The sequence below is a fragment of the Colossoma macropomum genome, unplaced genomic scaffold (genome assembly GCF_904425465.1).
Source record: "Colossoma macropomum unplaced genomic scaffold, Colossoma_macropomum, whole genome shotgun sequence".
Taxonomy (NCBI): Eukaryota; Metazoa; Chordata; class Actinopteri; order Characiformes; family Serrasalmidae; genus Colossoma; species Colossoma macropomum.
Genome location: NW_023494792.1, coordinates 52,258,087 through 52,284,101, shown reverse-complemented (window position 1 = coordinate 52,284,101; position 26,015 = coordinate 52,258,087). Strand labels below are relative to the sequence as shown.

The 26,015-nt window shown below is 41.0% G+C and overlaps 1 protein-coding gene across 1 annotated transcript in view; it reads right to left on the bottom strand.

Moving 5' to 3' along the window:
* grip1 (glutamate receptor interacting protein 1) overlaps positions 1-26,015 on the bottom strand; it is a 398,944-nt gene that overhangs the window by 241,167 nt on the left and 131,762 nt on the right. The window lies entirely within an intron of this gene.

Below are 26,015 nucleotides of genomic sequence, written 5' to 3'. Positions count from 1 at the left end.
AATGTAAAGAGCTAAAGTAAATTTGAGGTTGAGGCCAGGCCACCCAGCTAGCTTGGTGCAGTGGCTGAGGGCAGGCCCTGTCTAATCTCTTCAATCAACCAGACCCACAGGCACATCAATAGCCTCACAGCAGCCAGGGAGCAAGAGGCAATCCAGTGCGGGTGCTGGCAGCCTAGTGGTCGGAGAGATGAGCCAGCAATGGGAAAGTTGTGGGTTCAAATCACAAGACTGGGTATACCTGGTTGTGCCCTTGGGCAAATCAGTTAACCCCCCACTGTCTGCTCTGCTAGCGATGCTGTGCTTTTTCTAAACTGGTGGGATCAACACAGTACATAACTAGCATGGGCAGTGATTTCCCCTTACTTTGGTCATTAATCCAAAGATATGGCTGGCCATTTCCAATCCTTTATGCAAAAGCCATAACAACTCAGGCCTGAGATGCACAAACAAGCCTTGCCAACAAATACCCTTAATTGAACCCAGTTCTTCCACTGACTTTGGTCAGGAAGATTAGATTCAGATTCAGTTGAGAAAATCTTGCAAAAAGCCTGAGAAGGAGGCGCAGATGGAATGTGCTGCTGAATGAAACATAAGGGGAGGTGGGGAATGACACAGATTGGTCAAATCGCATTCAGATCAGGGCATAAATGAGTTGGAATTGGAAATAAGTATGCCATGAAGCAACACTCTGTTTGAATTCCCAGCCTGGGTTAGCACTTCACCAGAGAAACACACTTAGCACTTCGTTAGGAGGAGCGAATTCTCCCAGATTTGCTGGAGGTTACAGTAATTCTCTTTTTGGCAGAAGCAGTAGGTTAAAAATATAAACCCAGTTCACATTAAAGATAAAAGAGAAACCTTTCAATATCAAAAGAGATTTCAGCAGACAGCAAGTGATCTGCTGGTCGTCAGCGATCAGAAATAACACAGCTCGAAAAAAAAACTCTGCCTGAAAGACAACTACCCTGAACGAAGGAAAATAAAAATGTGCGCTGAAAAGCAAGTCAAACACTGCTACAGACGTTTCGACTGACCCCACCCGCCTCTGACCCTAAGGGAAGTTGCCAGCAATTCAAACTGCCATCAAACGTCTGCCAGCGCTGTGACGAATGGGAGCAAGTGTGTCACCCAACATCCTCAGGGCCCACCCAAATCCCTCGGTACCTCAATGCGTCATCCCTGACAAGAGGAAAGAATGTTGACTGACAGAACCAAATTATATACACCTACGTGATGCGACTTTGGATGATTCCTTTTATTTTTCTTTGAAGTTGACAGGGAAAGTAGACAATGCAGCATATATGGCACAGAAATGGAACATTTTCTATGCCATGGAGAATGCTGAAGAGAGTCAGTAATTTTGAGGAATTTAAAGAGGCTGTATGTTTTTATATTTTAATGTAATCTACTAGAAGATCAGAAACTGTAAACACTGAATAGCTGCCACTGAGCAAAATGGTGTAGTTTACCAGTCTCATCTCAAAAATCACTGAAATGCCACAAATATGTCAGTTTACCTCAACCAAAAGAACATCGTTCTCTTGCAATGGCAGAATCTGGAAGCAAAACATCACTACTAGTTAAATCTTTCATTATTTGTCAATGGTGTTAATGTGTTAATCCAGTGGCCGTTCAAAGCTGCTGCAGACAACACTCTGCAATAATCTCTGCACAGTAAATTGAACCTGCAGGTTTTCATTAGCTGTCAGCCCCTCTCTTCCAGACCACTCTAAGGCTCTGATTAACATAAGCACATTTCTGAGGTGCCTCATGGGTCCTCCACCATGCAGGAATGGGGGATGAGAAAAGAAACAGAACTCTGACTGCTTGAGGTGACTGACAGTTATGACAGTTAACATTTCCTCTTGCCAAACCGTTTCAAAATTGCTTGCACAGTCCCTGGGTTGCATTTCTTGTCCAAAGGCAAACACATTTTGCAGCGATAGCTGCAATCTAAATGCTCAAGCCTGTTTGGCCCATGCTTGACCTTGATCCCAGCTATCTGCACTTTCAATAAGCTGACAAATTTGATTGACAAGCTGCAGACAGCCTTTCGTTCATGAGGGAATTTATAAGAGATGCACATGGAATGTCACATGATCAACAGTATATCAACAATGATGAATAACACAGATAAAACTAATACAGAATTCACTTTAAGTGGTCTGCCATATATCAAGATCACCCATCTGACTCAAGCTTAACTAGAACAACTCAAAAAGTCCAATCTCAAGAAAAGCACAACAAACTGATAACTGACATGCAACGACAAATATGTGAGTATTCTTCAAGCTTTTGTAGCAGTAAATCACAGCAAAGCATCCAAGCCAGTCAGCTTTAGTGCCACAGTACACAGTGTCTAGACAACAGACTGCACAGCATGTGTCCCAGAATATGATGCATTTTACTGCAGAAATGTGACCCAAGTATAAACCCACCACTGACAACAGCTCTCAAGATTACTACCTTAGATACAAGATACCCAACAGAGTTCTAGTCCAGCAGCCAATATGATGCTAGTGAGCTGATCTCATCACATGAATCACAGATATACAATACAAAATGAATTCACAACTGAAATGACATTTTAAAAAGTCTGCTGGAAGGCAATGTGGGAAACTTTCAGAAAGATGATAATGAGCTCTAATCTAACTATTGCTAAATGTTAAACAGTGCTGCTAACAAGGAGACAGGAGCTGGTTAGCATTAGCTTACCTAGCATGATAACAGCTCTCCTCACCACAGAACATGCTTGATTCTGGCTAACTAAAGTAATGCCACAAGTTTAGCTGACATGATTCAAATCTGAGGAGTTCAAGTTGAGCAACTGGTGTTGAGGAACAGAAAGGAGAAATTAAACCTGTTCTGTGGTGTTTGTATCTGTTAATGTTTGTATGCTGCTAACGATAGCTTAGTCAGCAGGCCAAATGTGCTAACAACCACAGCACAGGCTTGGCTTCAGCTAACTGATGCTAAAGTGACAACTGTTTAAAGGATATCTGAGAGTTCAAAGTCAAAGGCTGGCGTTAAATTAAGAAACTGAATGTGTTCTGTGGTGTGTGTAGCTCTTTCGCCATAATGTAGATGGAGCAACTATGTTCAGATTTTCTTAGACTTTTCGTGGTTCTAATGATCCTCTTTCTATCAGCGCCACCTATCAGTGAGCCCCCACACTACCAATACCTACCAACAGAATTTCGACACATTATAGTTTTGAAATACTGTAATGAGTTTTAAATACAGGCCTCATTTTCAAATATGGCCGTGTACCTTATTACTGTTATAATGACCAGAAGTCACAGCTCGAGCTCAAATACACAAACATCCCTGATAGCAAGAGGATAGTGGGCCACTGTTGGCCCGCTGATGGCAAAGCTGGCAGTCCAATGGCATTTTGCTCAGCGTTTTCTGGGCGGCCCACCAGTGGTTATGCAGTGTACTGGCCAAAATTCCACCCATCATCAGTCCAATTTACTGATCTTTCTTTCCTTCCTTTTTTAGTTATAGTTTGTAAAATAGTTTAGTAAATAATTTCAATCTAGCACAGTGTGAGCATTTTCTATAAAATCATTTTATATCAGGCTTTTTTTTTATTTCAGTTGTTTGTAATGTTTGTCTTAGTTTATTTTCTAAAATAAAAGTCTGTGTGCAATTAAAATCTGTTTGGGGAGATAAAACCTATTTAGATCTTGTATGCAGGACATAAATCTGAGAGGTCCTGAGGTGGACCAGTAGTGGCAAATAGTCAGTGGGGTGCCAGCCTTGTCAAGCCTGCAGACCAATATGTGCTCCCTATCTGGGACTCACTGCTGCCCTCTAAAGCTGGTGTAGCACCAGCCAAATGTTCAAACTGTAGTTGTTTTTGAAAGACCCATAACATGTAATAAGTTTTCTGCTTTGCTTGTGCTTCAAAGCTGCTTTACAGGTAGTTTGTTGTGACAAACATATGATTGTGAAAGCTATTTACTCTGAAAATAATTGCACCCAGGAGTTGAAATAGCTGTAACAGGCCTTTTAACAAATTGCTTTGCTACATCTCCTGGTTTTTAAGCTAACTGCTTGCCACCGCTGAGCAGTTTGAATGCTTTAGGCTCTGTAGTAAAATAATAAGGTTAAACTGTCCAGCAGCAGGGCAGCTGCTTAATTTCTAGTGATCTACAGTCTAGCTATCTGATAACGTGCTGAACCTGGCAGGTGCAGCACCTGTATTTACAAGCTAAAAAGCGACCCCATCTAGTTTCATTTGCTACAATAAACACATTATCATCTTTCTGTCTAGGGGACATTCTGTGCGGGTTGCTCTGCTGTAGCATTCTGCTGATGTATTGCTTTGATATAACTTACCTAATGGGGTGTGATGCAGTTCAAGCGACACAGAGGAGCAAGTTAAATTGCATTGGACAAACGCTCCACAGATTCCCCTCTGATTTCATTTTGTGCCAAGTTAAATTAAACCTACAGTGTGGCATCATCTTATCTGCCCATCTGTGAAAGATGCACATATTCAAGATGTGGAAGATGTGAAGATATAAACACATTTATCAGTGCCATCAGTGCATACATCAGTGCTCTCTGCTGCATCTCTGCACAACCTTTGTGGTGCCAACTTTACAGCCAGAAGCTCTAAAAAGAGAGAAACTATCCTCCTAGTCAAGAATACTATATGAATACTATATGCAGGGTAAGATTACTGACCCAACTCACAGAAGGACTGTAGAACTCAGGGGACCCTCAGGACAGCGCAGCACTCAATAAAGCTCATGCTACCAAGACATTTGAATGAACTTAGCTATAGGAAGATAAAGAGTATTAGCAATAGAAAAATACTTTTCACGTTCTTATTCTGTTGTAACTTCCGTTAGGATGAAGCAATCTGAACCAAAAAAATATGCTACGTATCTTCACGTATGTGTAATCGACTGCATTACATGTGATGCTGGAAGTGATCTCTGTTTTCTGCCAGACACATATTGACACGGCGCTCCATGTTCCTGAACGTTCCTTGCCTGAACAACGGCGCCTACCTCATTGCTCTGACGCAGGGGCATCCCATCTCGAAGCTCCATATACTGAGGAGCACATTGCACATTGTTTTGTTCAGATTGCTTCATCCTAGCAAGAGTTATTACAGAATATTTGGGGCCTCTTTCGAGTGAATCTCCCTGTATATTTCACTTAGACACAATAGTCGACTTCATTTGAAGACATTTGCATGTCAAAATGTGAATCTTACAATAAAGTATCTCACATGCTTTGAATACTTGCTGATTTTACCGAACGAATACTTGCATATGCGTATCAAATTCACTCAATAATATTTATGCATTTATGTTCATTGCTGTTGTTTAAATTTCATCCAGTAGGAATGATGAACTGAAATAGTGAATAGTGATAATGAAATAGTACAAATGAACTGAAATCAGTCTGGTGCAAGGCACGTAGCGCCGCTCTGATACTTGCATAATCGAAATGACTTTTCAATCTCCCAAACAAAGCTAAAGCACATGAAATTGCATTGTACATGCATTTCATGGTTAGAAGCTTCTACAAGGCTTCCTAGTTTATCTAAGTCGTTCAGAGTTCCTGAAAGGCTCTGCAGACTTCGTTACAGTTTAATTACATCTATTTTTAGTTTAAAAAAGCGTAGTACTGGATTACGAGTTGAAAACAGGTGGATTACTTAATTAATAATGTAATTTTAGTAACAGGCCTATTGCTCATCAGTTGCTTGAATGTTATATAAAATAAAGTAGCCAGCTACCAGTCACTAGCAATAAAACAGAAAACAGCTTTTAGGTGTAATAAATTCTAAAACAATAAAGTAAGAGGACAATAATAAAAGTACACAGTATCCGTTCAGCTAGGATTAGTTAGCCAGTCAGCTAACTGCTAGTATGCTTGCTCAGGGTGGAGGCTGAATTGTGAAAAGCTGAGATTCAGCAGGTTTCGGGAGGCGTGTTTGGCAGCTGGTAAAAATGCTGTTTTCTTTACTTTGTTTGAACATGAATGAAGATGACAAATTGGATAAAGAATGTCCACTGTGTGTGCTTATAACATTATCCTCTTTCTTTTTCTACTAAACTTGACATATCTGAATACATGAGGGCTGAAACAGCACACTTTAATCGGCTTTCGGAACCAAATCTTCAAAGTTTTATCAGGCTTTCTTTAATTGGTTTATGAGCTGAAACACACGTTTATTCGTAAGTATTTTATTACAAAGGAACCCATGTAAAAGTACTTTAATTCTACTCAAAAAAGTACCGTTACTAGGAAAAAATGCACTCAAGCACTATAAGAAGAGTAAATGTAATTCGTTCCATCTCTAAATTTTAGTGGCAAAAGAACAAAAACAAAAGAGACAAGAAGCTTATGAATATGAAATAGAAACAAATACCAACATAACAAACAAGCCCTACTTGCCTTGTATAAAAAACACACTAGTGAATCAACAGTGTGACATCAGATTATCTGCATTTTTTTTTACTTTTGTCGAATTACACGAATACCTTGACTCATTAAAACATCTGGAACTGTGATTGGTCGAGATGCCCACTGCAAAACACTCTATGACTGGTTGGAGGTGCTGCTGTAATATCAGAATCACACAGTCCATTACAGCAAGAAAGATTCACAAACGATATATTGTGCAGCCCAAGTCTGAGAGTCTGGAGGCTGAGATCATTCCATTTGTCTGAGGAAGCAGCGACACGTTTTCCCCAAGCCATCGACCCTTACATGTGAGATAATGCAAAGCTAATTAGATCAAGATCCAGGTTAATGCTTAGGGCAAGAGTAAAAAACCTGTCCAGTTTGTAAACATTCTCTTCTCATTACTCCATTATAAGTCCTGCGTACTGATTGTTGTATAATGAATCTGTGTAACACAAGCCTTTTGCCAAAACATTAAAACACAATTACGTCTATTAATGTGCTTATAATTAAACCCATTAGAGGCAGGCCTAAAACAAGACCAAGCAGCAATAAATGTCTATGAACAGCACAGGAATTAAAAGGGTAAGAGGCAATTGCACAAGCAGAGTTCCAGTTCTAATCCAGCCTGCACCAGGCTTTCCTTTGATCTGAGGATAGCATGGCCATCTCCCGTAAGCTCCCAATAATCCTATTAACCACTGCCAAAAGGAGCTGTCCTAACAATCAATTATGGTACAGGAGGCCTGCGCTTTCCTGGGACCTTTTCCTAGATTGTACGAGGAGTGGGAGGCTGTGGGTGGACGTTTGATTCCGTTTCCCGTCATCGGAGCGAAGCAGCACCGGCCAGGTTCTCAGCAGGTTCGGATTGGGAGCGCTGACCGTGAAATACACGCATGATTGCTTTCGCACTCGGGTGGAAAAATAGGGATACAATATTGGCCATATGCACGCATGCTGGGAATCCTGCGTGGCCAGATATCAGCAGCATTTGCGTTTATTTTTCAGCTCAGTTTGAATGCAAAATTACAGTCTTTAGCAGTTTGCAGAAATCAAGCAAGCCCAGTGTGGATTGTGAATTGTGAATGTTCAGTGCACTTCATGCGCAAATATATATATCAAGAAATGACAATATCAATACCATCTTCTTTTCTGAAAAGAAGAAATCTTCTTTTCTGATTTAACAGGCTTTGAAAGATTGTGTAATATACTACCATCCACCCTGTAGCCAATATCATCATTAAAGCAAAACAGAGCCACTTCTGCACTTTGCCATCCCATTTTCTCGTACCACGTGAGTCCATGTGAGTGCATTTTCTGAAAAATAGAGCCATGAGTACAGACTGAGAGGCTGCCCCTTTTGGCGGTTACTTTCTTAAATAACCCATTTCAGCACGGAAGGTTATGTGGTCCTTAGGGTAAATAAACACACTGAGTTTCTGCTCAGAAACTTGCAAGTTAACTTGCTCTGGTTTGGTAATACTTGGTATGTAAATAGCATTTACAGCCTATAAATCACACACACACATTTTCGAAACCGCTTATCCTCCTGGGTCGCGGGGGGTGCTGGAGCCTATTCCAGTGGTCGTTGGGTGGACCCTGGACAGGTCGCCAGTCCATCGCAGGGCAGACACACAGACATACACAGTCACACTCACACCCAGGGGCAAGTTAGCTTGACTGCATGTCTTTGGACTGTGGAAGGAAACCGGAGCACCTGGAGAAAAGCCATGCAGACATAAAAAGAACATGCAAACTCCACACAGAAAGGACCCTGGTCGCCTGGGCGGGGAATCGAAGCCAGGCCCTTCTTGCTGTGAGGCGACAGCACTACCCACTGCGCTAAAGCAGTGGTCTCCAACCCTGGCCCTGGAGAGCTTCCAGCAAAGTTTAGTTCCGACTTGTGTCCAGTAAGTTGCCCTGCCCCTTACGTAACTCTAATACATCTGATGCAGCCAATCAGGGACTTTGGAAGAGGTTGATTAGCTGGAGCAGGTGTGGCAAACTATGCTTGGAACTAGGCTCTGCAGGAAGGTAGCTCCCCAGGACCAGGGTTGGAGACCACTGATCTAAAGCTTATTGTGATGTCAGCCAACAGGCTACTGTTACTGTAGCTTTTCCCTCCTTGTAGCCTGTTATTATTATCAGGCTATTAAAACAATAATAGACTTTGTATTATTAATTTGCATTCATTTTAATGTAACCACAGCGTCAAAGTCATTTAAATCCTTGTACCCTTGGAAGGTGTTCTGCACCTCGAAGGCTGCAGCATGTCCACTACAGAATGTTCTGAAGTCACACCACATATTAAAACTGGCACTGACATAGACTATACATTAAAAAAAAAACATGCTAAAAGAAATCTAAGATTAAGAGACAACTTTGAATACAGTAGCAGTAGACAGTGTGTTTTCTGATAATCAAATCATCCAACTTGATTGGTAATCGCAACAGATGCAATCTGTAAGTGATTCACGATATCATCAATCGGCTCAAGCCTACAACACAGATACTGAAATCTTGAGTATAGTCTTATTATTATAATCACTATCTCTGCATGCTGTTGTGACCTTCTCAAACATCTCTCCTCACTTCTCACTACCTCGCTATAAACCCAGAGCCATTTATCGCTCATAACTTAAGAAGCAGGGCTGTAAAGAGACAACTTTAGGGAGAGTGAGAGCAGTTAACTTTAATGATGATTGGTCACAAAACAGCCCTCATTCGTCCACAAAACCCACTAACATAACGAGGGAGACATTCATGAAGGTCACATATACAGTATGGATCTCTCACGCCAATACACATACACTCCCCCACGATGCCAGCAAACAGTTTAAAATGGCAGCTAGAGCACCATAATAGCCCCAATCAATGCCACATTACAGTCTGTGTAATTAAAATGCACTTTAGGGAGATAACCTTGGGTTTGCTGAGGAGGGCAGACAATGGGCCAACTCAGGTAACTGGGAGCCACATTAGAGAAACGTTATCACTGTCATTCCAAACGAGCTGGCTGAGCCACGTCCAAGGGAACATATCAGTGCCTGAGAAATAAAACGGCCGGTCCATGTCTCTACAAAAGTCTGAGGGACTGAGGGAATGCCGCTTTAACCTTGAGAACAATGAGCAAAGCGCGTTCTCAGCCTCCTTTCTTTCACTGATCTGAAAAGCAGAAGAACGGCGACGGGGAAAAATCTTTTGTGTGGTTAAATATTCAGAACAAGTTTCTTTTGATGTTTCATATTAAAGCTCATAACTGTCGAATCACCTTTGATCTCCTCATCTGCAATCAATCACTTCTAATAGCACGCTGCATCTGAAGCCTCTCATAGCACAAAAGTCAACCAAACATCAGATATCCAGAAACTAGTCTTCTCTAAAAGCTAAAGACAAAGTGAACACTGTGGTTTAAAACAGAGAGAAAATTGTTTTTAAGTTGGGCTGTAATGTATATTATATTAGCATAAAATATCTATGTAAGGTAATATATCGCTGTTGTCGGAAGAAAACCTTGTATCTTTAAAATGATAACTTTACAGGAGAAGGAAAAAACAAACTTTACTTTTAACGTAAGTCCGTGGAACCAGACTTTTTGGGTCATTTATTTTAGTCCATACATCATGAAATTTGCACACAATGTGAAGGACAACAGGCATTTTCAAATTATATCAAAAAACTGAAAAAACGTCAAAAATGGAGATACAAGGTTTTCTTCCGACAACAGCGATATATAATGTATGAATGTAATATAGATTATATGTACATAGGCAATACTGATGATACCTTTTAAATTATGTGCTGTGTCATAGATGATCCAGATTAAGTCCCTGTAGGTGTTTGGATGTATGTAGACTTTTGCATGATCCAATAAGCATAAGTCAATGTTATCTTCTACTAAGGACCACTGACTTATCAGTGGAGACTCGTTCTTCAGAATCATCCTTAAAGACAATAATTTGTATTTCATGATTAAATGTGATCTGAGTATGCTAGTTACTGCGGTTCCAAATGTATCCAGCAGGCATTAACAATGTCCTACTATTCAGGCTGAAGCCCAGCTGCTTGCATGGAATATGCTGCTCTGACCAAATCAGCGACTGTAGCACTCTCATTCAAATACAACTAACTTGCATCACCTATACGCCTATGGGTCACATAACTATACTCTAAGGGTGTAACGAATTAGAATGATCATTTTATTTATTACCACAAGTTACAAGTTCTTTTATTTTATGCACAGGCTGACTTGAGCTCAGTCATAGCTGAGCCACAGAGACTGGAGCAAAGGACTGAGGAGCTTTTGCAGCTACAGGCTCATCTGTACGTGAGGAAGACCACCCTGGAAGCAGCTCGGCAGCCTGTCTTCTTGGACCCATTAGCGAGGTCAAAGGACACAGGTCTCAGTCTGTGGCCTACAGGGTCGCTGGATAGCACCCACAACGGCAGCAGTGCCAGTGTTCCTCTCCTTCAGAACTCACCACAACAAACAGGTCTGAGCATGACGCCTACAGTGGGGTACTTAGATAAGCATCACTATAGTTACGTATTTGAGATGATTCACAAAACCTATCACGCCTCCATGGTGTTCTAGCCTCTTACTGCATATTCTGCGCTGCGCTCATGTGATATTTTAGGCGTGTTTGCTTCACTCTTTCAGCTTCAATGGCCTTGAGAAAAAGGTGCAGTTTGTTGCCCAAGGTGATACGGATGCTTGGCATTAATTTACGATACATTCAACCAAACCAGCTATGACTTATTTATTTTAAACAGTTTCCATATTTCAACAATGGTTATTTCTTTATCTAAGGCCTTTTCTGATGTGTTGTGCCTACAATGTTTGTGGCTTAAAATAAAAGACAAAGCTGATTAATCAATAGAGAAATGCAGATTTAGTGCACAAATATTCAAGTATTTAAATTACTCCAGTATAGATGGATTAGAAATTATTCTACTAGTCTAGCCCTAGTATTTATTCTCTCTTCGTACTTTTCTCTGATATTATTTCTTGTTCACTGTAGCACCGTTTTCTAGAGAAACTATATTTTGTTCCTCACTCAACACATGGCTGTTGCAAGAAGGAATGACCAAGTTGACTGAAATCATTTGGGTCAAAAATAACATCGAGCCTTTGACCACATCAAGGACTCATTAAAGGAACACTCCAGCATTTCATTTTCAGCCTATTCTCTATTTGCTGCATATTAATGGACAGTCAATAAGTTTGATATATGTTTCCCTGTATTTGGAAAAAGAATAGACTTCATTCTTGTCCATGGTAATTGACCATATGCTACTGAATCTGCAAAAGACATCTGACTGAAAAAATCCTGGAATGTTCTTTCATTAATATATAGCAAGACACACTGGAAGTGGAAAACAGTGCTTTTTCATCCATATCATGCAGTCTTATTTCAAACACTAAACAATATTGAAATAATATTTCAATACTAAGCAATATTGACATTTAGAGTCTCTCAGCAAGAGGCAGATATCTTCTCTAATACTTAGTAGCTGATGCAGCTGGCCAGGCTCAAGCATTTCTACAAATGTGGTTGGTGAAAACAAATGAAACCTGCAGCCTGACCTTATACAAGTATGTCTACACCACAGATATTGCCATTTTATTTAACTGTCCAAAATGGCCATTCAACCTAGGCATGTCTTTTGAATTTTATATGTAATGTTGATAATGATACAACAGTGGTAAATCTGAAAAAAAAAAATACAGCTTCTTCAAGGACTATTCTGCCTTAGAACATAGTACATGTACCTCTCTGTCATGGATGTATGTTAAAAATATGTTTTAGAGCACACATGTGAGGCTCCAGTCCTCGCAGGCCAAAACACTGCAGACTTCAACACACTGCCTCATTAAACACACCTAATTCAGCTCATCAGCTATTTAGCCAGGCCTTAATGAACTGAATCCAGAGCATTAGATGAGGGTTAATGATATTGATATGATGTTAATGAGCGCAGCAGCACTTTGACCCGAAAGGTCCCCAGTTTGACATGCCTGTTTTAGAGCAACATCGTAAAACAAAGTCACAGATACAAGGTAAACATATGTATAAACATCTCATGTAAAAACTTTCTGTGAGGGAGCTTTTAGTGGCATTTAAGATGTTTGCTATCACCAATACTGTGAACAATTCTGACGGAGCATTTTACCTCAAAACACTCTGAATGTCTCTGTTTACACTGAAATGATTTAATTATGCACAAAATTTAAAAAAAAGAATTGGAATTCTCCACCTTTTAGCACAGTTCCTAAAGAGTTCCCCACCTACAGAAGTTAATGACAAAGCCCACTATAACAAATTACCTGCAGGAGAAACGCTTTCCAAGAGTAGGGTCAGAGAATGCTGACCCAAATGATATCACTGCCGAACGTCCTTTAGTGAGCGAAAGGCCTTCCTTTGTTCTTTCATAGCCGTGATGTAAGATACTGTAAAGAGCAGGCCTCACATTCCACACCACCAAGGCAACCACGAGCTCAATTTGCTCTTGTTAAAGCTTACAGTACACTGATCTGATCAGACACGGTGAATTATCGGAGCACCACGTTGTCAGCGCACTCGGCTTTGTGCACTGCTGCAAACGAGCATGAGAGGAGAAGATGGCAGTGAGACGGAATGGAGAGAAGAACCGAAATGGAATGAAACTTGGTGCCATTAACAAGCATTAGCACTGAAGAGGCAGTGTACAGGCACTGGAAAGGTACTCCAAAACAGCATCCCTGAAGATGCTGTGATAGCTACTATTCCTCATCAACCAGGGCTAAATGTAAGTCTGCTAGAAGTCGGCTTCGGGAGGCAAAAAAGGTCCAAATTTGACCGTGGCTGACAGCCGCGGAAGAAAACACTGTGTACCAATAATGTCAGCATCAGTGCACTACAGAGCCTTGGAGCCAGTAGAAGAGCTCCTGCACACTTATTTTAGACAGAGTTCAAACTAAACAAGAAGTTAAACTTTAGTTAGAACAAGCAGCTGTGAGAGACTTTACAGGTATGCCGAACAGGAGAATGACTCCCTAGCTTGTTACCGTTTCACCTGCATTTGATTAAGGTCCTCTGTCTGGTGCCTCCCTTACAACACAGCTCCAAAAATACCACTCTTATATGCACATATTGCTGTCACATCGCTGTCGTCCCGTATTTATCAAGGCTCTATCTCTGCTCGCAGCATAAGAGTTCTTCCGAATGCATAATGCATTGAAATATTCCAAAGTCAATCTCTCCAGCTTACAGGAACTGCCGCTGACCTGAAATACCAAACACCCATTCAGTGGTTGAAAAATGGGGAAAAAAAAACACTGATATGAAACTGAATGCTTAATGTCATTTTTAAGCTGAAAAGTTGGGAGCAAACAGATTAGTGATATGGCTGCATAAACACACAAAACCAAATTGAAATACATCTCAAAGACAGGCATTATCTGATATTAACATGTATTAAAACTGATACTTTCAGTCTTAACACTAGAAAGGCCTAGACTGTCATGTGACAATTTTAAGAAAATAAAACATTCTGCTACCTACATTTTACAAAATTAGATATTTTAGTCTGGCATTGTTATGAGATCAATATTACGAAGATCATACGCATAAGACTGTGTTTTGTCTCCGCGAGTCGGCTCGTTTTTTCTCTATATTCTGAAAGAAAATTCAGAGTCTGACGTTATTCAGCAGTTATTCAGCATCCAAGTATTTCTACCTCGAAAGGCCGTAGTGGTCATTTTGACAGTATGCATTAAACCGCGTTTCCGCTGTGTGGGGTGTTTTTTGCTGCTATTTCAGCAACTCAGATGTTTTTAGGGACACGTATTCAGTATCCTACTCATCTCATCATAGTGATTAGGGAGTAATGTGAGACAAAGGCCGTATGTGACAAAAGAGACATCAGCTTAGTGCTAATATAACACTGAAAATCGCATAGAGGTGCTAAATGAAATAAGTCATAATAATAATGTGTTGAGTAATAACTACTATATAAAAACAGTGCTGTATTATGATATGTTTATTATCACATGACAAAGTTAATTCAAAGGACTGCAATATACAGCAAAGGGTGACTGAACATTCTTGTCCTCTTTCAGCAGTCTATGGTAGCTCGGCAACCATAACACACTAAATAAACTACATTTCTTGATGGAATAACCATTTACTGTGACTATTATTAAAAATAGCTGCAATAATGTACTGTAAAATTGTGTATTATATCATATTTTATCATGTTCAATGTTTTATAAAAGTAATAAGCCACTTGAGGCCAAGCATTACAGTGATTTTACAATGAGTAAGGGGGTTTCAGTACACTTCAGTACACCCATGATAAACACCCTTACTTGCAATAATCTCACTAACACACAGCTCTCTTGTGGCTTACTGCTTTAGTAGAGGGCGAGATGTGCAAACACACATAATGCAAAGAGAATAATCAGAATTACTTCAGGAATACCAGGAATACACAAGCTTAATAATTTACAAGGTACACAGATAGTTATTTTAACTGATTTATTTACGAGCCTGGGGTCCTACCTCTTCTGAGAAAGTCCCAGCGAAATTGTATTATTCACTAAATTAAAAGCACCATTGAGATAGAACCTTTCAACCCAGTCGGCCCTGCGGATTCCAGCAGTCGCCCAAAATATTCATTTTCCTTTTCATTTGTGGCCTCGGAAGAGCAGAGCTGAAATAATAAGCTGCCGAGTTCTACTCGCGCTGAATGAATATCATCTTCCTCAAAAGTTAAAACCAATGACTAGGAAATAATTATCTGCTGAGGCAGGTCTTAAGGTGGAGGCATTTTGGAGCAAAGAAACGTCAGTTTGTGCTGAATCAGAGCTGTAAGTGTATATGAATTGTTCTTTGGTGCCAAACAAAACACCAGAGGCTTCTTTTATCACACAGAGGCTGACACGTCATGGTTAGCCCAGTAGCTGAATTTGGACTCTGCAAAGAAAGCTGAGGTGTGGAGAGGTAATGAGCAACACACAACCTCTAAATAGCTTGGATAGGATGTTTAAGGTCAGCTAAGGCTCTGTGGAACCACTGAGGGAAAGAGCACAGACATGAAGCACACAGAGAAACAGCAAACAGCAGTGAATCAGGGAAGAAAGACAAAACTAATCTTTGTGTATGAAAGAACTGAAAATTCTACTCAAATTCTATTACTATTCTAAATGCTACTAAATAAAGTGTCTCATCACAAAAACACAGGATGTCTGCACTACTCATTAAAACCATCTACAAACTATAACCTTATCAGCTAAAAGCTTGAGAACTAGCTACACACTTAACATGTGTAACACACTTAAAAGCAACATCAGAAGCTCACAGCAGATTAAAAACATGGTACGACTAAGTGAAACTTCCAGTAGGCTGATAATGTTCTTATAAAAATAAAAGCAAGGGTTCTACAGCTCACCTTTCCCCCCTCATGGATTAGTTTCTCCTCATATGTTTTTTCTATTTGATTATTTGATGATTATATATTAAATCCATGTTTATACATGCAAACCATTTTTTAAAAGCCTTGTCGAATTGCTAGTCTGCTGTGACAGTTGACTGGGAGAAAGCACCGAGAGTTTAGCCTGGCTTGGCTGTCGCTATAGCGCCCCTTGCTGTAACGCTGAGAATGCAGCCTGGGCTTTGTGTTGTGTTATGAATTGCACCATGAGACACATTTTAGAACGCAACAGCGTGTGAAACTGTGTCTGCATGGCTTAAAGCATCTGTGTTCGAGTACTTCCTGAAGCATATTTATGATCTAAAGAGGTTCGTGCCCTCTGATGTCATGAACATACATGAGGCACAGATAGAAAGTCCCATAAGTTGAGTTTAAGTGCCCAATAATATAACAGCGGTGTTTTAATGTTTTATGCTTGTCTGTGTTCAGAAAACAAGCGCATTCTTCTATATAAAAATAATTAAGCATTTACAAACTATGATTTTTCACAAAAGCTCCACAGGAGCCTATTTATTTTGGACTTACTCAGGAGCGCCCTCTAGCAGCAGACAAACCTGGAAGACATAATCGAGTGGCAAACCTCCTCCTCACACTGTCTTTGATTCAGAGGCTCGTTATAGGATGATACTGTCACTCATAGAATGCCTGTGAGGTCGGAAGTAACTGTGGTATAACACTCTTTATAACATCACAAAGAGAAAACGGGTAACATACACAGACATTTTGCAACCTTGTGACGTTTCCTTACTCAGAAAGGGTGTGTCTACATGTGCAGAGCAGACAATTGTGAATATGGCTAACCAAAACAGGTATCAGGCTGCAGTTTGTCTGAAGGAATCACTGGTTATAGTAAGGCCATATTAAAATTTCACTGCTCATTCATTACATTCCATACCACATATATCACAGTATAGCAGTAAGTTTCATGGAGTCACCTTATCAGAAGGCTATTAAAACAGGATGAGCCTAAAAGTCCTGCAGTGGCCTCCTGTGTCCTGTACTCCTCATTCATGAATAAGCTTTATTTGCAGTGGCAGGTGGTAGCTCTAGCACACAGGTTGCCTTATCTGCGGACGCAGGTATGCACGCCTCCAGCCCCGGGTCAAGCCGGCCCGCTTCTGAAAAATTTCCGTCGGTTCAGGAGACATGGTCTGGTGAGCTTACTGTTATTGTTTACCCACTGGCCATGGCACAAAGCTTGGCATTGCATGGTGGAAAGAATAAAACAAATACAAACAATACAACATTTTGGGGGGCAGTGAGGGAGAAAAAGGAAAGGACTGTGTGAGAGACAAAGATAGAGAGCCCCCACCCCTACCACCCACCCCAGGTGTTCCCCGCAGTCCTCATTAAGTTAGAGGAATATTATTCTGACAAATCAGGCCAGTGCAGTGATATTGCATAGCCCAACCCTTCTGATTAAACACTGATTGTCAGGAGGCCTTTATTCAAAGGCGCTGGCTAACAGGTCCTGGCGGGCACAGCGTTATGAATGTTTTCTTTATTGTGCCAAACAATCTTATCTGTTGATATTGGCCCAGTGTCATCTCCCTCTGCTGAAAGGGAATAAACAGAGCAGCTTCTGCCTGATGCCCTGTGTCCAGACCCTGCACAAGACCAAATATCTTAATATTGAAAGTGTTCCTGCAGGCCCAACCCTTCAGGTCAGCTTCCTGAGGAGTAAATCTGGACTTTGCCGCACTGACAAACATTTATCTCTGGGTTTATTCAAACTGGGCTTGTTTTGTGCTGATAAGCTGCTGCCACAGGTTTAGATTAGCATGAATTATTCGCATTTAGGAACAAACATGCATATTCAATCGCCGTCAGTAAACAATTTGCAACCAAATAGGAACCTGCGCCCTGGCTCTGTTTATTCATTAGGCCAGGCAACCTCTTGCTCTGTTTTTAATAACTAGCAGCATAATGAGGAGTAAGTGCCCATCAAATAACCCCAATAATGCTCGCCCACAGGAGGCCTGCAGAAGTCGGGTTTGCTGATTTTAGATGGAGATTGCTCTCTCTAATCAGCTGAAAAAGCCTCCGCTATTTCTAAGAACGCAGGGCAGGGGCTGAACCTCAGTGGGAACCGACGATCAGATGTAGGAGCCTCAGAAGGATTTTGGGGACTAAGAAGGGGTCCAAGAAGGGGAAAAGAACATGAGGTCAGTTTGGTGGGTTCACTGGGAGAGGTCATTTATGACTGTAATGTCTGAGGCATGGAGGCAAGACGCAAGACGCAAGATGCAAGAGAAGGTGCAAGTGCATATTTTGTTTATTCACGCTAATCTAAGAGTCACTGTCAAAATCAAGGCAGACAGAGTAATCACAGGCACATCCATAATCAAGAACAAAAACACAAAGATAAAAAGCAAGGCAAATGAGAAACACCAGAGAACAAAAAAAAACAGAAACCAGCTTAGCCCAGAGCTTTAACCAGGCGCAGATTTTTCTGGACTAGCCCTACCTGACCTGAAATATTGCAACCCCAACAAAATTCTGTCTGAACCCGACCTGATTCAAGTACAACAAAATTCAGCCCAAAAGTGGAATCATCAGCGAAAGTGCCAAGAAAACATGACAGGATAGCACCAGTTACCATGTAATGACATAGCTATGAGATAAAGCACAGATAAATAAAGCATAAAAAGGGTTCATAGCTTTTATAAACAGAGGAATTCTATGACTTTTCATGACATAAAATTAAATTTCCATGCCAAATATTCAGCATAGTGCTGGGTGATAAATCATCTATTTTGTTTTGACTCCTTTGTTGTCCTATATTCTTATGCACAAACTTGTCTGTTTCATTTGTAAGCATTTCTTGTCAAAACACTCAACAGGACTGTGTTGTGCGTACTACTACTGTGACTCCTGACACAGTATAATACAAAATCCAGCGAGTTGACAATAAAAATATTGGCTAACTTAAGTTCTATTTGGATGAGGAGGCAACCAGTGTTTCTGCAATGTCATCAACATTTCATGTAATTTTTAGAGATTTTATGAGAGGGATGTAGCAAGACTCATTTAACAACTTTGAGCATGCAGTTTACAACAATGACTGTATTTATTCATATATTCATGCGTACCTCAGCAGTTAGCTTGTCATTCCTTAATGCAGCTGCAGCATTTGACCTTCGTTTAGCTGAGGCGCAGATCGAGCACTTTGACTTACAGTGAAGAAGCTAGTTATGCTGGTCTTGGTCTGAGAAACAGCGGCAATGTGTTTTTCCATGTTCCTTTGGCTTGTTAATTCACCTTCTTCAGTGTTTCAACGTCAAAACATTGTGCAAAAAGGTTGCAGCATGCTCGTCCTAAACGTGACCCCTTAACCAGCTGAGATTCATGTTAGTAAATGTCAGTAACGCCACACACACAGATACGTTAATCTTGGGTCTCGCATTGTTTTTAGCAATCTAGACTCTTCAGTGTTTCAAATGTGATTATATGAAGAACCACACATGGGGGAAAAGCCTAAGCAATACCACGACTTTCCCAGCACTGAACGTTCAATCCAAGACTTTTCTAGGATTTTCAAGACTATATGAACCCTGTATAAAACCATATAAAATAATAGATTTTAATAACAGTCTGCTGTAGATAATTGTGCCCCTCCAATGAAAAACCATACATTAACCATTCCACCCTTTTTGAAATGTCAGTTATTTTGTTTTCTATTTTATTTTGTACAAGCTTTCATATGAAAAAACAAACTTTGTCTTATTTACGTCTTAGTGACCCCTTTATTGTAAATGCAGGGCATCAAACAATGTCATTGATTTTTACAAAAATGTCATATAGACTGCTTTTTATTACAAGGGCTCAGTTAAAGCTTAAATTTTGCTTTCATGGCAACTAAAGCTTCTCAAGCATTTTTTTTGTCTGGATGAATTTCTGTACTGCATTGTTTTTACACTGTGCGGTGCTGATAGAGCAAGATGTTAGCCTTAACCTGTTTGATCCTAAAACTATATTTCTTTACATAGATGTTGTTGTGTATAACATAAACGTACATATAAATATTTTTGGCCAAACAAATTAAAAAAAAATGAGTGGGTCAGTCCTGCATGCCAGATTACAATCTGTTTTAAGGTGTTAAAAAAAACATTGGAACATCTGAACCCGACTGAACCCAGCTGGGTCCCATCAGGTTTAGACAAGGATTTCGAGCTCTAGCCTATACTAAGAACTTTGCAAGGATTTCAACTAATACAGGCTTAAAACTGCTCAGCTTACACACAAGCCAGACTTGGCACTTAAAGATACAAACAGAAGCAGAGACTATATATAGAGACAGACAAATGCCTTTAAGACTGGAGTAAACATGATGATGAAGCAAGGGGGGATTTTGTGATAATGATGGTCAACCTGCGGCAAAAATGTAGCCACACATGCTGCAGGCCGAATGTTTGAAGGCAATGTGTGCTAATAGCATTTTACTATCATCACTGTTTATTTACTGTTTTCTATGATAAAATAAAACTTCCCTGTCTATTTTTACAGCACTACTTTGCCACTGGCTCCAGGTGTGCCGAATGCTTTAGCAGCGCCGTCTTTGCACACACACACACACAGAGAGCTGCTCTACCATGCGGAACAGTGTCGCATTGCATTGTGGGATATGCGTTTCCTCCCCGTACCTTCTACTCATGCTGACCCCTGTATCACAGATTCACAAAACGGACAGTGCATGGAGCACCCCATCAACATTTCACATGATTACTGCCTGAGATCACACATGCACAACCATATTACTATGTAACATGCTTTGTCTGAACAATTTGCTATAATACAAGTTTGCCACATGCTGTGCTAAGCCTACATACACACTGATGGACTATGTCTTTCTGCATGAACACTACATGAAACTTGATAGGGTGGATGCATGAGGATTTTTTTAGCACGACACAAGAGTGTTGTATCAGGTTCCTCAGTAGACTGTGATCTGAGTTGAGTAGACATGTGCCGGTATTCCGTAAATTGGTATACCGCGACATTAAACACACGTGGTAACGTTATCATGGACACTCTGAAAAAAATCTCTGAAACTGCAACTTGTTTGATTAAATTGCAATGATGGTATGAGACGCAGAGCAGATCTGCCTTCACAGACTCCCACTACAGTATCACGATCTGATCACATGATACAATCTCTCCTCTGAGCAGCACTCAACAGCAGCCACAGCACAGCAGGAGGAGGAGCAGACAGGGAACTTCTCCCCCCTCAAAAAGCTGAAAACTCTCATGAATACATGCTTGTTTGCAGTCAGAAACTTTGTGTACATGGAGTAAAAGCCTACCAAACTTAGCCTTACTTATTAACCATGTTTTACATGGAGCTCGGCAGATTGCTAATGGGCTAACAGACAAATCCAGTAATATTCAGATGCAGATTTGATATAAATTGATAGATTCACTAAATGATTCACTGTAAAACTTTAACATACAAAGTAAAAAAATGTTGCCTGAATGTCTGTCACAAGATTTACTTGTCTAAAGCTGAGCTGTGTAATATTGAACCCAATGAAAAAAAAATGCCACCGTTACCTTGATGCTAACATTCAATGGAAAGTCTTAAATTCTCACTAGTAGAAGTTAGCATTAACATCACGAGTGCTTTATTAAAAAATAGAGGCTACTGAAAAGTAAAGGTTTCTACATTAAGCACTGTTAAATAATGACTGGCTTGGCATGTACATCATGATTTTATAATACATCACAGAATATGCCATTTTTATGTGGGTACAGTAAAGGTACTAGTAATAAGATGTATGGTGGAGCAGCTTCACAGGTCTCAGTGCTGTATGACAAGGGCCGCAACTCCAGTTCTTGCTTTAAAAATGACTGTCTTGTATGACTGTGATACACATTGAGCATCACTATGGACAGTTTTTGTGATTTTTTTGTAAATATCGCACAGCTAAACTGCTATTGTCTCACACAACTGACATGCTGGTATCTTCTTACTCTGAACCATGATTTGTCACCAATCCACAATATTGAAGATTCATCAACAAGGAAAATTTTGGTGGTGCCTGCCATGGACACCTACGTAGTTTCACCAGGGTGGTCCACAGCAGGGTCATTCACAGAACCTTTGACCCCTTAAAACCCTCAAGTTGTAAAAGAGGATTTTGCTGAGATTTAAAATGCCACTTTTGGATACATGCTAACGCACAACTGTGCATTCTCCTCCTGCTGTTCAGTGATAAATTACTTCTACACAAGTCTTCATTCAATATGCGAGTGTTACGGTTCCTCAGTCACAAAAAAATTACTCCAGCTAGAGAATGCAAGGGAGCTGATAGAAGACTCGAGATGGATTCCTGGAGGCTGTATTTAGTGTGTTTGGAGAAGCTGAGAGTAATGAGAGATGCAGTATGTCATTAGACGTTGCTGATGGGGTTCTGACGGTAGGATTACGGGATACCGCTGGGAACTAATAGTGCTAGTATGCCTGTGCCAACAGCATTAAGAGCAACACTCTCTGTCTATGGTGACAGATTAAGTGATGAGATCTGAAGAAAAGCACAAACAAGCTTTACTAATATGAAAGACAACAGTACCCTTTAAAAAGACACATCATAGTTAATTGCAGCCATAAAAAAAATACTTGGAATTAGGCGTCATGACGCTACATTTTGGTGTGGGATAGTACAGAGACGGCCAACGTCCAGAACAGAGGCGTCCAGCAGGTGCTGGCCAGACGGAACCCTGCTGGCGTGATCAAGTGTCTGGAGGCACTGCGCTTAATAAACAACATGCATTCTCACACAGCCAACAACAACCGTTATGAGGCCCCCTCTCGTGTCAGACTGTGACAGCCTCTCTACATGGAGAAGAGCATACTGCCACCTTTTTTCCCCTCATGATTACAACATTTCCAACAGTTTTAGCTCCAGTGAAGAATGATGCTAATTCAGATGCTGCCTGGGACAAAGAAGACCCAGAAACACACGGAATACAACTGTGATTGAGAGCGAATGAACACCACAATTCTCGCAGTAGTTCAGTACAACTACAACCCCATGAGTCTCATTTTACCTTCTGCCCTGGGTCGCATTATCACCCTTTTCTTCTGCAATAAATCTGCTAGTACTTCCATATTGCTTTGCACGCAACACTGTGCTTGCCCTAGAGCTCTCCCCAGTATGACACAGAGTCATGCTGCATTCACACTGTGCCCGATTTAGTCTCCTGAAAAGAGAAATGGAGAGAGTTTCCTGCAGATCACACTGTCTGTCTCTGCCTGTGACTACTTTACAACGGCTATTCAGCTCCCTCTGAAAGCCTTTTATGGGCTCGGCTCCTCCGGCCTTATCAATATTCACAAGTACGGTCGGCTCGACCTTGAGGTTCACAGGTGCGATTCACTGAGCTCGGGCTGTTGAGTGGTCCATCGATCCTGCGCAAAGACAAAGGAACTCATTTGGACCGGAGCACCACATTAATCACCACGATAAAAATCTGCTGAATGCACAGCTCCAGATGGCTTTGCGTGAGCAGCGGGGGGGAATGTTAGCACTCGATGCTAACTTGACGCAGTGAATTTGCAAGGAAGGGATGACGATTCTTTCAAGAGGACAATGAACCTCTCAACAGGTGGAGATCCCTGAGGAGGCTTTAGTGTTTTATCACTTCAAGTAAATGGAAATAGAGAAGTTGAACAACTTGTGCCAAGAATTTGGACAGGGAAAGGTGCCTAATCTTGGACTGTGCTATTCAACAAATGTTAGCAATATACTCAGAATGCTTTTTCACCAAAGATTGGAAGAATAGATGTAAATTAAATCTCAGTGGGTCAAGAATACATAACATATTCATTAATCTATAGCACATGGAATCGAACCATTGCATTTTCATGTCCAACTCTAAACACAACTGATGCTCATAAACATCAGTCGTGTTTTACCACTGCTAACAGAACAGCAGGGCGTTTGATCACCATGTCCACAAAGCAGCGTTTCGTTCCTTCTCTGGCCAGACAACCAGCGCAGCCTTGCGTCATGTCCCTTACCACTTTCCTATCCCAGCTTCCACTGCTTACCAAAGAAAGGACATTGACGTTCTCAGTAGAACAAAGCATGCTAATTAAGTGCTCAGTCCCCACTGAGAAAAAGCCCCAGATCAGATCTCTTGCATGGTCTTTTTTCTTCAGTTCCTGTAATTGGCCTTTGGATAAAATGGCAGTGATTCCAGGGTACTTGATGATGTGGCTGGCGGAGGCGGTCAGGACCGGGAGGTGTTGCTGTTAGCGCTGAGCCACACACAGGGTTCTGACAGAGCTAACACATTCCTCGGCACAAGCGCTGTGACCTCCCACCTTGGTTCATGCAAATCCGGGCCTTGCGATGGAAATCGCAAACCTGGAAAATGCTGGCGTCCTCTACACTAATCCACTTACAAGCAGTGACAACAAAGGCTGCGGAGGACACAGAAACACTGAGAGAATCTCATTCCTCCAGCCCATCTCTGCTGTGTGAATATGGTGGCCTGCGTGCCAAAAGCCATCCCAGCATTCTTCGAAACACACTGCGCTAATGCGGTGTGACGGAGGTGCGGTGCATTTGGATGGAACATGACTTGGCTAGCAGCACCTGTCTGCTAGAGCAGCATTCTGAGCCAGCCTCAGGAGAGAGGAGGAGAAATTCTCACTCAGAGGGACCTTTTTACCCCCTCTGCCTATCAGACACCAACACACAAAAAAATAACCCTCATCTCACAAAGACTCCATCCAAAACCTTTTCTCGCTTGTTTCTGGGCCAAGGATACACCGATGCAGCGATAAGTGGAGAGGTCTTTAGGACAGGAGGCATCTGCCCTCGGAATGTTTATTTGCCGGATGGAGCTCATCAAATATAAAACAACCCGGTTGCTCCAGACTCTCAGAATGGGACAAATTCTTTGTGCAAAAATCACCCTAACACTCCATCTCTTCACCAGCCTAAACCCTCTCAAAATAGAAACCAGCTGCATGATGAGGACTATGCTCAGATACACCATCATATGAAGAATAAATAATAAAAAAACAGTGTATTGTGCAGGGATTCATTAAGACCAGGTGTTTGCTTCATGTCAGATCTGCAAAGACAAGCTTACTGAATGAAAATGTTAGAGCATGAGACGTTTATTTATATAGTGCCTGATTTCTCAAGGTTGCTTAACAATATCACACAAGCAGTACAATGCATATTTACACAGAGTTAGAGTAGTTTCAGTTCACTTTATATAACAACAAATATAATATCGGAGTAGTTTCAAGGTAAGTTCACAGTACAAGCCTGATAAGTTCAGATTTTTTTGCTGAGGTCTGATTTTTCTGCCTTGATGGCTCACATTCGTACATGTGCGTGGCCCATATCTCTCATTAGAGTAAACGAACCTGCACTCTAGAACAACTAGATGGTCATGCGCAGCATGAGAAAAAACAACCAGAAAAATTCCGATCTGCCCTTGGAATGATGTAAACAAATCTCGCTATTGCCTTATGTGTAAGAAAACCTGGCGTTTGTACCTCTTTAGGAAAAGTTGGCTGTGTCACTTCATTTTTGTCAAAGCTGCCGAGATTGCAATTCGAGGAGGATGTATAGAATGTTTTGGGAACACCAAACACACAACAATGTGTCAGTACAAGCTGAAAAAGGATATAAATTCTTCATTAAAATAATTTCACAGCTATCAGAGACCTCAGCTAACATTTGCAAAGTAATAAAACGTCAGATAGGTGAAATAACTATAACCAACACGCTCACTACCTGCAGGGGGGGCCTGCAAGACTGTAGACGTTTTCCGTAACCACTAGTGCCAATGAACAAAAATCTAACTTACTCTCTGCCGAACACTTATTCTCTCAAACGCTGGCAGTTTTTGAGGGGAGATAAAAACTATTCCTCTGAAAGCTGCTGAAAACAGCATTAATTTTAAAGGTATGAACTGCCTTCAGTGTCACGCTGGTCAGCAGCAGTGAAATACTGACACAGATGTAGGTTCTTCCCTTTTGTATGTCTAAGTTTATTCCTTCATTCCTTCTAATTCCATAAACTAATATGTCCCCTGCTTTTCAACAGCTGAGAAGCCATATTACTGTTTTAGTGGAAGCAGCCTAA